The following is a 14,761-nucleotide window of genomic DNA, read 5'->3' as shown; positions in this document are numbered from 1 at the left end:
AAGGAAACTTGCACCAAGATTGACTTCATAGGGCTATCCATTAGCCAAGTCATCTGTTCACAACTATCTGAGGCACTCTTTGAATGTTTTGCCATACAAACCTCGTCTGCAATCCAAACTTTGAGAAAACCAAAGGAAGGCCCGTCTTCAATTGTGTCGTGAGCGGAAACACTGGACTGTAGATGACTGGAAATGTATCCTCTTCAGTGATGAAAGTCCATTTGAGCTATTTCGGGCCCCAAACAGATCGGGGTTTGGCAAAAGATAAGGGAGATGTGGAACCCACTCCAACTGTGAAATTTCCTCTGAAAATAATGTTTTCAATTAAAAAAAAAAAAATATTATATTTTTTCTCCACTACATAATTCGATTGAATGTTGTTTATTTAGACTAGACGGTTATGAAAAAATCATGATGGGAACTGCAAAAATTAATAACTTCAACCTTTAAAAATAAAAGTTTAAAAAAGGTTTCACAAATTTGCTTGACCACTATAGTGATACAGCAATACAAGAACCCAACAATAAGACCAGAAGAACTCAAATTAAATTTATTAAGTAGGGTAAAGCTACTCTGCAAAGTTAATCATGTCCAGCTCTTGTGGAACACATCCTTTCAGAAACGATCCATGATGACGTTGTTTGATCTCTGTGCCATCACATTTATTTTAAGCTGTAAATTATTAAAAAATTCCCTCAGCGCACGATTGACAATAGGTATTTGAGTCATATTTTTACAGTTAATTATAAATACCCACTTATCTTAATTGAATTTTAAATTTGTGTCCTTTCAAAATTTAAAAAAAAATCTAAATTATTAAAAATGAGTTCCACTCTTGGGTATTTATAATAACATCAACTCTTGCTTCCTTCAATCCAAAAGGATATTACATTTAAGGAATTCAAGCATTTCATTATCTGACCATGAAATACAGTTTTAATTTTCAGTGAGTTGATACTATTTCAATTTATTGAGTGTAACATCAATTCTTTTTCAAAAAATGTTTCTAATTGTGTAGGGTTAATAATTTAAAAAAGTAAGATTGATTCTACTCAAAAGTCATCTAGCGAGTAAAAACAAATGTACAAAAAAAAGTCATAGGGGGTACTGTACCTTTTCGATATTATTTATTAAGGTACATAAAAATGTCTGCATTAAAGGGAATTCCTTGTACTCTAGGGTAATTAATTTTGGACTCTTCTTCAAATTAATTTTTTGTACAACTAATTATTAAATTAGTTCTACAAAAATGATGCATATTACTTTTCTGTTAGAAGAATTTAAGAATGCATCATGAATGCATAATTTTAAAGATCATTGGTATGAATATATAAATGTAGTGTATGATTGTCTTATTATATATTTGGGACTCCAAAATGAAATTAATTCTTTTGTTGGATAACTTCAGAGAAAAAAAAGTATCCGTCATAGGCCCTGAACCTTTTTAGCCCATTTTCTTCACATATTTAATACATATATCTTTTTTTTTAAATATATGTAATAATAGTACTTGGCTCAGGTGTGAGTTAGAGAAAGGTTTTACATATATATATATATATCATTGTAAATTGATTGAAAAAATCATAATAGATTAAATATTTAGGAATTTAAATGTAATTAAAATAATTTACCTGCACTAATTTCATTTTAAATGTGGAAGTTTCTCCTATTTAGGGCAGTAATTCATTTTTGTCTCCCAGAACCATATAACAGGGAGCTGATATAAACAAGGTTTGTTTTTGTATTACCATATGAATGCTCCAACCTTCTTCTCGTCCTCTTACAAAGATCCCATCTCTACTTATAGATAGATTCAAGAAAGCTGGTCGAAAATTATCCCCCACTCTTCCTGTGCCAAATATTTCAAGGGGTTAAGTATCCTACAATAAATGTACGGATTTTGTAGTAAAAAACATTGCTCATTGCTGAAATTCATTCAATCTGATGACTCTATTAAAACTAATTTGGATACTTAAAGGGTTCAAGGATTTTCCTTTTGTATTAACGTGAATCCTTTTTTATCTTTTTTATTCAAATAACTATACACTTACGTTAGAATAGTAGTACAAAAAATCCAGAAAAATAGAGATAATGCAAATGGGTCGTGCCTCTGATATTTATCAAGAGTAGTAGATTGGTTGTGTTTAACGCATTATTTACAATTTGATATTATATTCATTTCTTATCGAATTTGAATAATCGTTAAACACAACCAATCTACTCTTGATAAATAAAATCTATAGCGATCCATTCCCACCCATATCTATAGTCACCTCTTTGAATACTCAAAGGACAAAACCACCCTTTTAGGAAAAGACTCCGAAAGGAACGTTTGAAAGATCTGTTTGTTCTATATTTATGTGATTTTCAAGCTTATCATAAAATAATGATAATTTATTTTTTTATCTCCCAAATTATATATATGGAATTTATAATACTGCAAACTATTAGGGTAGACAGTGAAAACTGTTTGTCTTGTATAAATTAAAAATCCTTTTATGCGTGCTGTTTTTTAATTTGATGACTTTACAAATTAAATTTTATTAAGACTGGACATAAAAATCAGCTTAAAGAATTTATGAACATGTGGTTGTAAAAATGAAATTACCTTTAGGTACATATTATTCATGAATAATACAAATGATTTTGCAACAACATGTACAATTTCATGGTTATTGACGATAATAAATCCCATGAAGTCTGCAGTAGGTATTCAATGATAATAATAATTACTAATGTATCCTACGTGGAAGTTGAATTGAATTCGTGTTCACTGTTCATGTGGGAATATGGAATTTACAATACTATATACTAGTAGGGTACTACATAACTATTTGTTGTTACTCAATTTACCAGAGTTTGTTTGACTCAAAAATGTCAAATTTTATATTTTAAATATGTATGTGATTGTTTGAATATATTTAGACTAATTGGTCTTCTTTCCATTAATTACCTTTGCAACAAAGTTATATATTTGCCTCTGTTCATTTCTTTGTTAGTCACCAGGATTATAGCAAAAGTTGCAAATTAATTTTGATAAAGGTTGGTACGAGGAATATATATTGTCAAAAAGCCTACGACAGTTCGCTAAGAACCACAGAACGCTCTTCACGGTTGGTTACACAGCTCAAAGTATCAATTTTGAATCATAAATTAAGAAAATTAATTTAAAAAAATATTATTTGATGTAATATATTATATATAGATAATATAATGAGATAACCTGTGGAATTTTGAATTTTTTGAGGAAAAAAAATTAATTTTTTCAATAAATAGCTATTGATTTTTAATAGTTCTTTTATTTTATTTAAGTCATACAAAAATAATATATTTTATAAGGTAAAATTACAATATTTTGAATGAAAGATCATTTTCATAAAAGTAATTATGGTCAAAGCTCTACTGAATGAAAAGAGTCTCATGATGTCTAGGCCATAATGAGTTTGATCATAAGAAAAACAGAAGCCAGCATTGTACTCAATAGATAGCGTTGATCTTCTTTCATCATAGAAAAACTTGTGTTACATTTGTCCCCTGTACAGATACAGGTATTTATTTTCCCCTTGTACTCTCCATCCGGCATTTCATTTACTGTAAAGTATACCCATAATGACAAAAAGATGTATTTCATTTGGGGTTCCATCACGTACGATGTCTGCTACGAAGGTAAAATGCCGGATGGAGAGATAGGACACCCAATCGTAAGACATGACGTAGAAAACCACGAAACAATCCCCACTGTATGTATTGTAAGATGCATTTAATATATTAAGTTGCTATAGGATTAACATCTAGTTAAGTCTAGGGAAAAAAAGTTCTTAGTATAGAAAGAGAGAGAAAAAAGAATAATAATTAGAAAGTAGTAGAATAGTTTCCAAAATGATTCAAAATTATAATAACGTAATCATTATAATCCTTCAATTATTGACCATGTATGGGGGGGGGGTCTTTTTATTCAGTCCCTAACCATTAAATAAAAAGAATGCTCAGTAATGGAGTGTTAAGACGGTTGCAAAAAGTTGGTATTTTTTAAAAATCAAAGGATTCAAAAAAATAAAAACCGGCATATCAGTTTGAAAAAAAATATATGTCATATTTGTCAAAATTTGAAAAAAGTATTCAATATCTCGACAAAGAACAAGAAAAATCCTAGTACTGACCTTGTCACGAATCCTATATTTGAGTATCTATTTTTAGAATTAGTGTCAAGCTTAATTAAAACTTGATGTATTTTTAGTGTACGTTGTAGTCCTATTAGACTTATGTACACTCAAATAGCTTTGCATTCAATAAAGCATTTTAATTGGATTGAATCTTGCCTCATAATCCAATCAGGAAGAATCGATAATCCTAATTAACTGGAGTCCCTACGTATAGGTTTTCCCAAGGTTGTTTTTGATTTTTTAAGCCATGCTGAAGAACAAAGATGGGCAAAATACTTAATGAGATTGTATAGTATTATTTAGTACATATTGATTTACTTGTATTGATAATTGACTACTAATATGAATTTCCAAGCTTTAAAACGTTAGGGATTTGATTCTAATAAGCATTGTTGTTTTCTTCAGGTAATGAGTCTCAGTCACGGAACATTACCATAATGAGGGCCCTTCAAGTTAGAACTATATTTAGTTCATGAAAACACATTATTTATAAAACTGATTGCTAGAAGAAAAAAAAAGAAGAAGAAGAATAAGTAACCTTCAATCAGGTTGTTAGCACGATAGATATAATGCGTAGACAAATTAGGGGATTTCTTCTTTGCAAACATCACAATGATTAAAGTGATAAACGGGATCAACTCTGTAGATGAGACGTGACGTCGATAATGAAGGATAAAATGACGCTATTCATTCCTTTTATCAAATTAACTTTGAATAATATATTTTAATTACAATGGGCGGTATCTCCAAAATCACTTGCATTTTTTTTGTCAACTGTCGATATGGTTCGTCTTGTCTTCGTATTGTCTCGTCTAGTCTCGTCATTGCCAGTCATTAGTCCTCGTCATGATTTCGTCAGCTTTTGTCTTCCTCATAGTTTAGATTGCGTCATAATATTGTCTTCGACAGATATCGTCATTGTTTCGTCATAGTTATCGTTTATTTTGTCTTTGTCAGAGGTTTGTGTTCGTCAAAGTTTTGCCTTAGTCACAGCTGTATTTTAGTCACTGTTTCGTGTCGTATTTGCCAGGATTTTTGTCAGAATTTCGTCTTTGTCAGAGTTTTCGAAGCATTGAAAACAATTTTCCTAGTCGGATTTATATTTTCTTAAGTTTTAATAGATTTTTTTTTTTTTTCTTATTCTCTCTCTTTCTTTTTATCTTTTTTGCTGGGCCATCTCAAATGGACAAATAACGTTTGAAAAATAGGGGATTAAAGTACAAAAAAATATGTCAATATGGCCCGCAGCTAGTTCAAACCCACAACCAAATCATTGTAATTGTCAAAGGAAACCCTCATTTGGGACTCTATTTACTTCTTCTGCCCATAAGTTGTGAAATATACCAGCGGGGGACTTAGTGGGCTCATAACCCAATGCTAATACACTGTTTTTATTTAACTTCTAAAGTATAATTTTTTTATTTTATAATATGATCCATTTGACTTCCAACTGGGTTTGCAAAGGCGTCCAAAAGGGGTATAGTCCTCCCAAAATTAAGGATTTTATGTATTTCCTTAGAAATTTGGTTTTGTTATTCTGATAAATTATGTAGGAGAGGAAAAAAGTTAATATTTGCAATTTTTCCAAAAAATTTAATTCTCTCTGAATAGCTTTGGATTTTTGAAATTTTTCAAAAAATTTAATATTTGAAATTTAACTTTCAAAATTTGCTTCCTAAAAATAAAATTTTTTGTGAATATTTACGGATTTTTGAAATTTATTCACAAAAAGTAATCTTTTTGTGAATTCTATGGATTTTTGAATTTTTTTAAAAGAAAATTAATTTTTCTGAATAGCTATGGATTTTGAAAAAAATTCAAAAAATTCTGCGTCATACTTATAACTCGAATTATAGTGGAAAATAGGTTGTTTTTATTCAGACGCCCATAGCTTCAAGATGAATAGATTCAAAAAGATTAAAAGTGTATCATTGAATAGCTAAAAGTATGAACTTTAATTTAAAAAAAGAACCTCCCCAAAAACGCTCTATAGCGTTGTCAATTTGAGATAAGACCAAAACAATATTTGAAAGATAAACCTCATTTTTGAATTGATCTAATAATAAAAGGCCAAATTTATTGGAATTCCCCAGCTAAAAGAGGGAGAAGAAAAAGAGAGAGAGAAACAAGGAGAGAGGAAAAAGAAATGGATATATTGTACAATTTGTTTTAACATATGCCTCAACCTGCATAAATAAATATTTCAAGCGTCATGAACACAAGATGACTCGTTGTATATCCTCAGTGAGTGAGGAATTCCAAAATACGTACATTCAAGAAAGTCCTCGGAGAAAATCTTTAATCTTATTCTTTCTCTTTCTTTCTATCTTTTCTAGCTAGGCAATCTCAAATTGACAATGATATAGAGAGTTTTGGGAGGCTCTTTTTTAAAAATTAAGGTTCATACTTTTAGCTATCCAATGAAAAACTTTTAAACTTTTTGAATATATTCGTCTTGAAGCAATGAGCCTCTTTTTAAAAAACACATATTTTCTACTTTTAACAAGGATAACTCGAGTTATAAGTTTGTTGCAGGCATTTTAATAATGTTTTTAGAATTTTGTAACATTCAGCTTTAGAATATATTAACATAACTTATCCCTATCTTCCCATCGGTACAATGAAATGATTCATCAAAGTTTAAGTATCCTTTTCAAGTAAGGATGACTGCGCCTTCTATAATCTAAAGATTGTGGTAAATTATTCAATGCTTTTAGACAACGCTTTTTCGGAATGTTGACCATTACAAATTCTGAGCTCATTTATTTGTTTCAACCTGAGGCGTCTGGTGGACAATATCGTTAATAAAATTATATTCGGCGTGTCATCAAAAAATAAAGAAAGTACTCCTAAACCTAAGTCGATAGGGAATACATTATTAAATGTTAAGAGCTAACAAGAAGTATAACTGTAAGAGATGGTCTTGCTATTTTAATTTTGGCAGTGGCGAGTTATGGTAAGTTCAAATTGACGATTCCTAGGACGATTAAGGGTACTACGTACTGGGCAGCTTAGATATCATTCATTAAACGAACTAAAAAAATTGGAACTTTGCAGAAAATACTCAAACTTTTTAGAAGGAGCAAAAAAAAAAAAAAATAACGAACTAGATGTTAGTTTAAAAGCATATTTGCTATTAAAGTTATATATTTGTATTTTATTTATTTGCAATGCAAATGTTATTAGGTTATATGGATATATGAGCATTTTATATTTTTGAGTTTTAATCTGGTGAGGAAATGTTAAACTATAATGGTTAATTATATTTTTGTAAATGCACCTTCACCAGAAAATTTTAGATAATTCTAATTTTTATAAATTATTTCCTATCTAAATAAAGGTTAAAAAACATAAATATAATCATAATATTTTCCCTCAATCAACCATTTTACGCACGCCATTTTAAATGAAGCAAGTTCCCTTCTTTATAGCTGTAATTCATTCTCCCTCCCTCTCTCCCTTCCCCCACAAAATCATATCGCAGGTAGCCGATATTTAACAAGGATCTTAATTCAGTAGTTATTTTGTGTCAGTTCAGCCTTCTTCTTGCCCTGTTTTTTTTTTTACTCCAGTCCTCGATTGAAATCACATTGCCAAGGACCAATGCTTTTTGAACGAGATAAGTAACGCTAATTTTGTTTATTTTTCCCCTAGAGTTTGTCAATATCCTTACAAAAATGGTAACTCTAAAAACACCCCTGTATTTAGTTGTCAGATGTAGATTCTCTCGTCTCACTTGATAAGTCAGTTATTTTTATACTTTTTTTCTTTTTGATAAATGTATAAAGTAATTAGTCATTCTTAGTTCTTACTTTCAGCTATCAAATGGAATACTTTTAAGCTTTTTGAATCTACAGGGTGTCCACGATAAATTGGAACTACTTTAAACTTCATCCAGATCCATAATGTGGATATTTGGGTTTAAATCATACTAATATAAAAGGTTGCGTGAACAATACACTATAACTTCCACCACAATGGTTTTGACAATAAACAATAGTCATCATGGAACAAGCAAGGAGAGACGCCATCCTCAAATTGGCTCGCGCAGGAGAGGAGCCCTCTGCTATCTACAAGCTTCTTAACTACCCCAAGACCACGGTGTACCGGGTCTTCAATGCCTGGGAGGTTGAGGGGAAGGTCTGCTGCAAGGCCCACAACATGAGAAGTGACCGAATCCGCACTCCCCACTTCCTTGAAGGCCTCCGGAAGTCTATCAAGGCTTCGCCGGGGACTTCCTTGTGCAGGTTGGCCAAGAACCGTGAATTGAGCAATCAGCTGGTCTCCAAGACTGTGAATGAGGACCTCGGGTACAAGTCATACCGAATGGCCATACAACACATCCTCACGGCGTCTATGAAGACCACGAGCTCACCAACGTTAAGCGTCTCCTCAATGACCTGAAGAGCCATGGAGGAAGAATCATCTTCTTCTCCGACAAGAAGAACTGAACTGTCGACAGGAACTACAACGTCCAGAAGGACAGGTGGATTGCCAAGGAGAGAGAAGAGGTCCCTGCAGTCTTCACCACAAAGTTCCCGGCATCCGTGGTGCCCGTGGGTGTCATCTGCAGCACCGGTGAGGCGATGCCTCCTTTCTTCTTCAATCCCAAGGAAAGAGTTAACGCAATAAGGTACTGCGAAGTCATGGAGGAGTTCGTCATCCCCTGGATGAAGGATACAGCCGCTGGGAGGGAGTTCATATTCCAACAAGACTCAGCGCCCCCACACATCGCAATGAGGACCACTAACCTCTTCAACTCCCACGACATCACTTTCTGGGATCGCAACACCTGGCCCTCCAACTCACCCGACCTCAATCCGTGTGATTACTACTGGTAGGGGAAGTTGGAGAGGGAGGTGTGCAAGGTCAGCCACAAGAGCATCGCGGCCCTGAAGGGATCCATTACGAGGGAGTGGAATGCTGTTGATTCCACGGAAGTCATCAGGGGATGCAAATCCTTTAGGGCAGGATGGAGAAGATGGTGGCTGCTGAGGGAGGACATCTTGAATAAATTGATTGTTTAATATCATGTCTAACTTTTTCATATTCACAAATACACTCCAAATTCCAGTTTTAATTAGCAGGTTGAATTTTAAGATAGTTCCAATTTATCATTATTTTAAGACGAATAAGGGTGTATTCGTCTTAAAACAATGAATCTTTGAAGAAAAATCACCTATTTTCCACTTGAAACAAAGATAACTGGAGTTAAAACTATGATGCAGAAATTTAAAAAATGGTTATAGAATTTTTTAATATTCAGCTTTAAAATATATTAAGATAATTTATCATGATGTTCAACACCAAGGGCAAAAAACAACTTTGAACCTTAAAAAATAGCCAAAAATAACAAAATGTGTTTGTCCTTTTTCTGAAGGCCACGAAGCTATGAGAGAAAAAATCAGGCCATATTTGGAATTAGAGGATTAAATTAATTAAATAGAGCATACACTGTTTTTGTACCACTTTTCCTGTTGAACAGTGTTATTAATTATAAATTCAGGTTAAATTTACAAAATTGAACAAATTGATGGATCCAAATAATTATTAATAACAAGAGCTAATGATTAATACACAAAGTTCATCAGAATCTATGTCCTAATTATTTGTAGATGATAAATATGCAGAATGGAACATATTTTAATAAAAAAAGGATATAAGAATTAAATATATCTAAATTATAATTAGAACAACTTGTAGAATCATACTTTTACTCAATGTATATGGCGTATGTTTATCCAAAAAAACAAAAAAAACAACAGAAAAGCTCATTCGTGTATTCAAATTTTAATTAATAATTAATGTTATGAAAATTTAAGCTGTTATTTTTGACTTAACACGTTGCGTGCGAGGGTCAAAAATTTGAACCCTATCCCTTTTTTGAAGGAGTTTACAAGTACCCCAATGGCAATACTCCAATTATTGCAGGTAGTTAGTTCTCTATTCATAGAATTTTGAAAATATAATTTTTTTTTCAGCCTTTAATATTCTTTATTCAATTAAACATTAATCAAGAATATTAAAAACAAAAACTTCAAAAACGAGGAAATCACATCAAATATATCACAATAAAACATCTCAGGTAGAAAGTACAAAGCGAAATTAAGTTAAAATTTTTGCAATTTTTATGCAATTTTTAATTACTCGAGTACAAAGTTAATATAGGAATTATTCCATGTAAATCATTTACTTTTATAGTCACATAAGCTGATATAAAATATACTGCGCCTTGGTGATAATGGCGTCAATTTAACATTTTTATTCGATCCTTAGGAATATAGTTTTAACAAAATTAATAATATAAATAGGGGTGTGCCTGATCTCTTTTAACCAATAATGTAGCCGTCCTTAGAGATAATGATGGCTTCCAGCTGGTGGTGGAAGACCTGGTACCCCCTGAAGATGTAATTGAGGTGATTGGGATCAGGGCTGCTGAGAGGGGGCAAAAAGTGTTAGAAAAGAGTTCAAAAGAAATCAAAAGAGTTTTGAAACAGAGCAGATGGGTTTCTTTCATTTCATCTAAACTGACATCTCCAATCTCACAGGGCTTTTTTAACCCACTTATTTTAGGTATTTGGACAGTCTGGTGGGAAACTCTGGGATATCATACATGGGATGTCATGGACCTAAGGGGATCACTTGGGTTATTTTGCTTAGATCCAGTTTGGCGTTTTTACAAAGCCTTTCTCTCTTTGCAATGTTTCGGACATGCATACGGGTAGAAATTGTCCTAGAGGGGCCCAACTACTTTTGCTAATGGAAATTTGTCCATCAGGTTTAAGTGTAATTTTCTCGACTTCTACGTAAGCTCTAGAGCTCATAATAATTTTGTTTTGTAACTATTTATTTACACTTTAATATATCTAGATACAAATTAATTTCAATCACAAAAAATTGATAAATTTTTGAATTATTAAGTGTTCAGATTTCTTTTGACCACCCGGCATGGAAAGTTATAAAACCTCATGAGCCATTGCTTAAACTAAAGTATTGCTAAAGTAATATTAATTAGATATAAACAAAATTGTATTCATGATTTATTATCGAAAAATTAATAATTACTGTTACAAATCAGAAATTTTAAAATTACATTTGAAAGTTAGTAAATTTTTAATGCTTTTTACTGTAATCCTTGCTTGCGATTTGGTATGGGTGATACTCAATATGCTGAAGATTATTTCTATATCGGAATTTATAATGGCAGTGGTGCTATAAATTGAATCTTCAACACTTGCTAAATCTTGCAATTCATTATATGCTATATTTTCAGATATTTATTTCGCCATTTTGGATCTATCTTGATTTAGGCTTTACCAGCTTAACCATGGTGATGTTAACACGTAAACGTAATGAATTATTGTAAGCTCTTCAAGTATATATTCATAATTAATAATCTCCTTTCTCTAATTTAAGAAATAATATTTCATGATTACTATGAAGTGCTTGAAGCAGTAGTTTGTACGTGTAGTTACTGGAGCTGGAGGAAAGGGAGTTTGATAAAAAGCAGCCAAAGCTACGTTTTCTTAGTATAACATTCTAAAAAGTTTTATTTTTCATTTCTGATATTAATTTATTTGTCATAGGAATTTTTTTACGGCAAGTTCTGCGAAGTTATGGAGCTCATGAGCCACGCAGATAATATGTATCAACTGGTATCGTTTAAGTCTTTGTCAGTTTTTCTAAAATAAAAAGCCACTCCGATGATGAACACCTTCAGTCTCATAGCATCAAAGTTGGTTCCAAGTGTGAGTTCAATACTCTGGACAACAAAAATCAATAATATTGCTGACATTAGCTCTTTAATGTCGATCACGTTGATGAGATATGGGCAATTTTCGGAAAAGTGCTGTGCCCGTAGAGACATCACAAGTTATAATTTAAGTTCAAAATTTAGAAACGAGTTGTGGGATATAAGTAGTGCCTCAAGTTCTTCATTCTTTTCTGCAAGTTTGCCGGGGTATCTAAATCCACTTTGGTAACCACATGAAGAGACAACCTCTAAAATCCATCGTCCCCCTTGTCTGCTACACATTGAACATGTCTAATATCGGTTGTGAACTATGAAAGTTACGTGCCTGATTTCACGCGGTAAATTCCTATTGGACGTAGACTTGAGTGCATATCTCAATAGGTTGTGATCTGTAAGCACATTAGATTTTCACCCCGCAACAAAGTAGCGAAAGTGCTTGAATACAAGATATTTTGCAAGCAATTCTCGACCAAATGTGCTATATCTTGCTTTAGGGGATTTAAGTTTCTTTGAAAAGAATGCAAGTAGTTGCCATTCATTTTGAGTTGTTTGTTGCAGCAGCACTACACCAACTGTAATGTCTGATGCGTCGATGGGAGTGATAGGGCATGGATGTACTAACTAAGTTGCATTTGCAATTGCAATTTTTGCACTATCAAAAGCTGAATAAGATTCAGTGGACCACGCTAGAGATGTGTCCTTTCTTTTCTTGCCTCCCATTCTCTGATCCAGAGGAGCAAAATCGTAGCACAGGTTTTGAGAGAACCATTATAGTATGTTATTATTTCAATAAACGTACGCAGTTTTTGTAGTGACGAAGAACGAGGAAAATCAACCATCGCTTAAACCATGTACATAACATGCTATTGATTACATTGCAATCAATAGCATGTGCGAGAAAGATCAATGACAGTTTCATAAGCTCACATTTGTCTGGGTTAGTTGTGAAGCCAAATTCTTGTAGACTTTGAAAAAGTTTTTTTAAGATCCTTTTCATATTGTTCCTCTGAAGTACATTTTTACATTTACATTTTAGATTATTAAATCTCTGAAATGTTTGAGCGCCGTTGCGAAGTCCAAATGGCATTCTGATAAACTCTAACTAAGTAAATGTTGTAGTAATTGCTGTATTGGGGAATATCTTCTTCTAGTACATGGAGCTGGTGATATGGACGAACCAAGTCAATTTTTGAAAATATAGATAATTCTGGTAAATTTGCAGTAAAATCCTGAATATGTGAAATTGGATATCGGTTTGAAATTGATATTAGATGAATTCAAGACTCGATAATTTCTGCAGGGCCTCCAATCACCATTCGTTTTAGGTACCATATGAAGAGGGGACGAGTAAGGACTAGAAGACAGCCGTATAATTCCAAATTCTAACATATAATTAAGTTATTCTTCATCAGCTTTAAATTTATCCAAAGGAAGTTCCCTTGCTTTGGTATGAGCCGGTGGATCTTTAGTTTCAATATAGTGGTGAAAGTAATGTTTAATATATGTATTAAAGGTTACAGGTCAGAACAAAGAAGGAAATTTCTTGAAAATATTTTGGAGCGATCAGTAGAAAGAGGATAAGCAGTGATGTTGACAGACGAAAGAGGGGTAGGTATCTGGATAGTAGAGAGCTTGGTCAAAGAAAAGATTTTCTTCATAGAGAAAAAAAGAGTGCTCATATTTTTGTTTCTGTTTTTATATTTAAAAAAAAAATAGGAATAAAATAAATAGGGACTGGAACATTACCAAATTTTACAGCAATACCAACCAAGATCAAAGTTTGACCGAAGCAGTTGAAATTATATAGATTACAGACTGGTCTAGGATTTTCACACCAAAACCCAATATTATTGGTTACCGTAATTGAAATTATCTTAGGATGAATTATTTATTTACCTACTTATCCCTATATATAGGTGTAGTAAAAAGTAAACCATTATTTTTACTCTAGATGGTATTAATAATGTGTATTACGCGTAGTATAAGTACGATTGGCTTATGCTAGATGGCATTACAAAATATAGTATTTCTAACTATTTTTTTTTATCACAATTTTGTGAATAATGGCATTAGCAAAAATAAAACAAGACATATTTGTAATGTTAATACTACATTCGTCTCTAACATCCGTTTTGATCGTTATAACTTATCTAACTAATATAGAAAAACCTTAGATTGTAAATTTACCACCATGTAAGCACTTTTTTGATTGCCACAGAGATAAACATTAATTTAATAAATTAAAAAAATCCATTAATATTTATTAATTTTTGACAACACCAGGCTTATATTAGTAAGCATAATAATATGTAAATTGAATAAAAGAGTGCGAAATTCAAAACCCTCCATTAATAAGCCATCATGTATTGTACTTCACAAAAAGAGCAGAATCATTTCAAACACATTTTTAAAATGGGAAATTCTATTTGACAGACCTTCAGGGTGGATCATTATTCATTGTGGTAGTAAATACGTCCATGCATTACCTGCGTCATTAATACATTTAAGTGGTTTAGCCTCGATAAATTATACATTCCTTGAGTCACCTCAACTTCGTTGACTTCTTCTTCTCTTAATTACCAAATTGATGACGTAAATTGAAGATATTTTATGTTATTATAAATATATATATAATATGACTACTGTATACAACGTCAATCTTAGAGCGTGTCCTTGATCGTATTGTAAAGAATTTATTGTGGATAGACCAATAGAGAGCAAAAAGATTTTTATATGGCAATAATAATTCAATAAAATATAACAAGTTTTGAACAGTTTATGAAATCATTTACAGGGTCGGGCAGCAAACGTGGACTCAAAAGGTCACTTTAGAAATTCTTTAATA

The 14,761-nt window shown here is 32.2% G+C and overlaps 1 long non-coding RNA gene across 2 annotated transcripts; it reads left to right on the top strand.

The window, feature by feature from the left end:
• Positions 1-7,702: 7,702 nt before the first annotated feature.
• Positions 7,703-9,243, top strand: LOC139905497 (uncharacterized). Of its 2 annotated transcripts, none has more exons than XR_011780300.1 (2): positions 7,703-7,906; positions 7,969-9,243. It is a non-coding gene; the product is annotated as an uncharacterized lncRNA (long non-coding RNA). The 2 variants fall into 2 exon arrangements; XR_011780299.1 differs by having other exon boundaries at positions 7,959-9,243.
• Positions 9,244-14,761: the final 5,518 nt, after the last annotated feature.

This window comes from Lepeophtheirus salmonis, chromosome 1 (genome assembly GCF_016086655.4).
Source record: "Lepeophtheirus salmonis chromosome 1, UVic_Lsal_1.4, whole genome shotgun sequence".
Classification (NCBI taxonomy): domain Eukaryota; kingdom Metazoa; phylum Arthropoda; class Copepoda; order Siphonostomatoida; family Caligidae; genus Lepeophtheirus; species Lepeophtheirus salmonis.
This window is presented reverse-complemented; position numbering and strand designations above follow the sequence as displayed.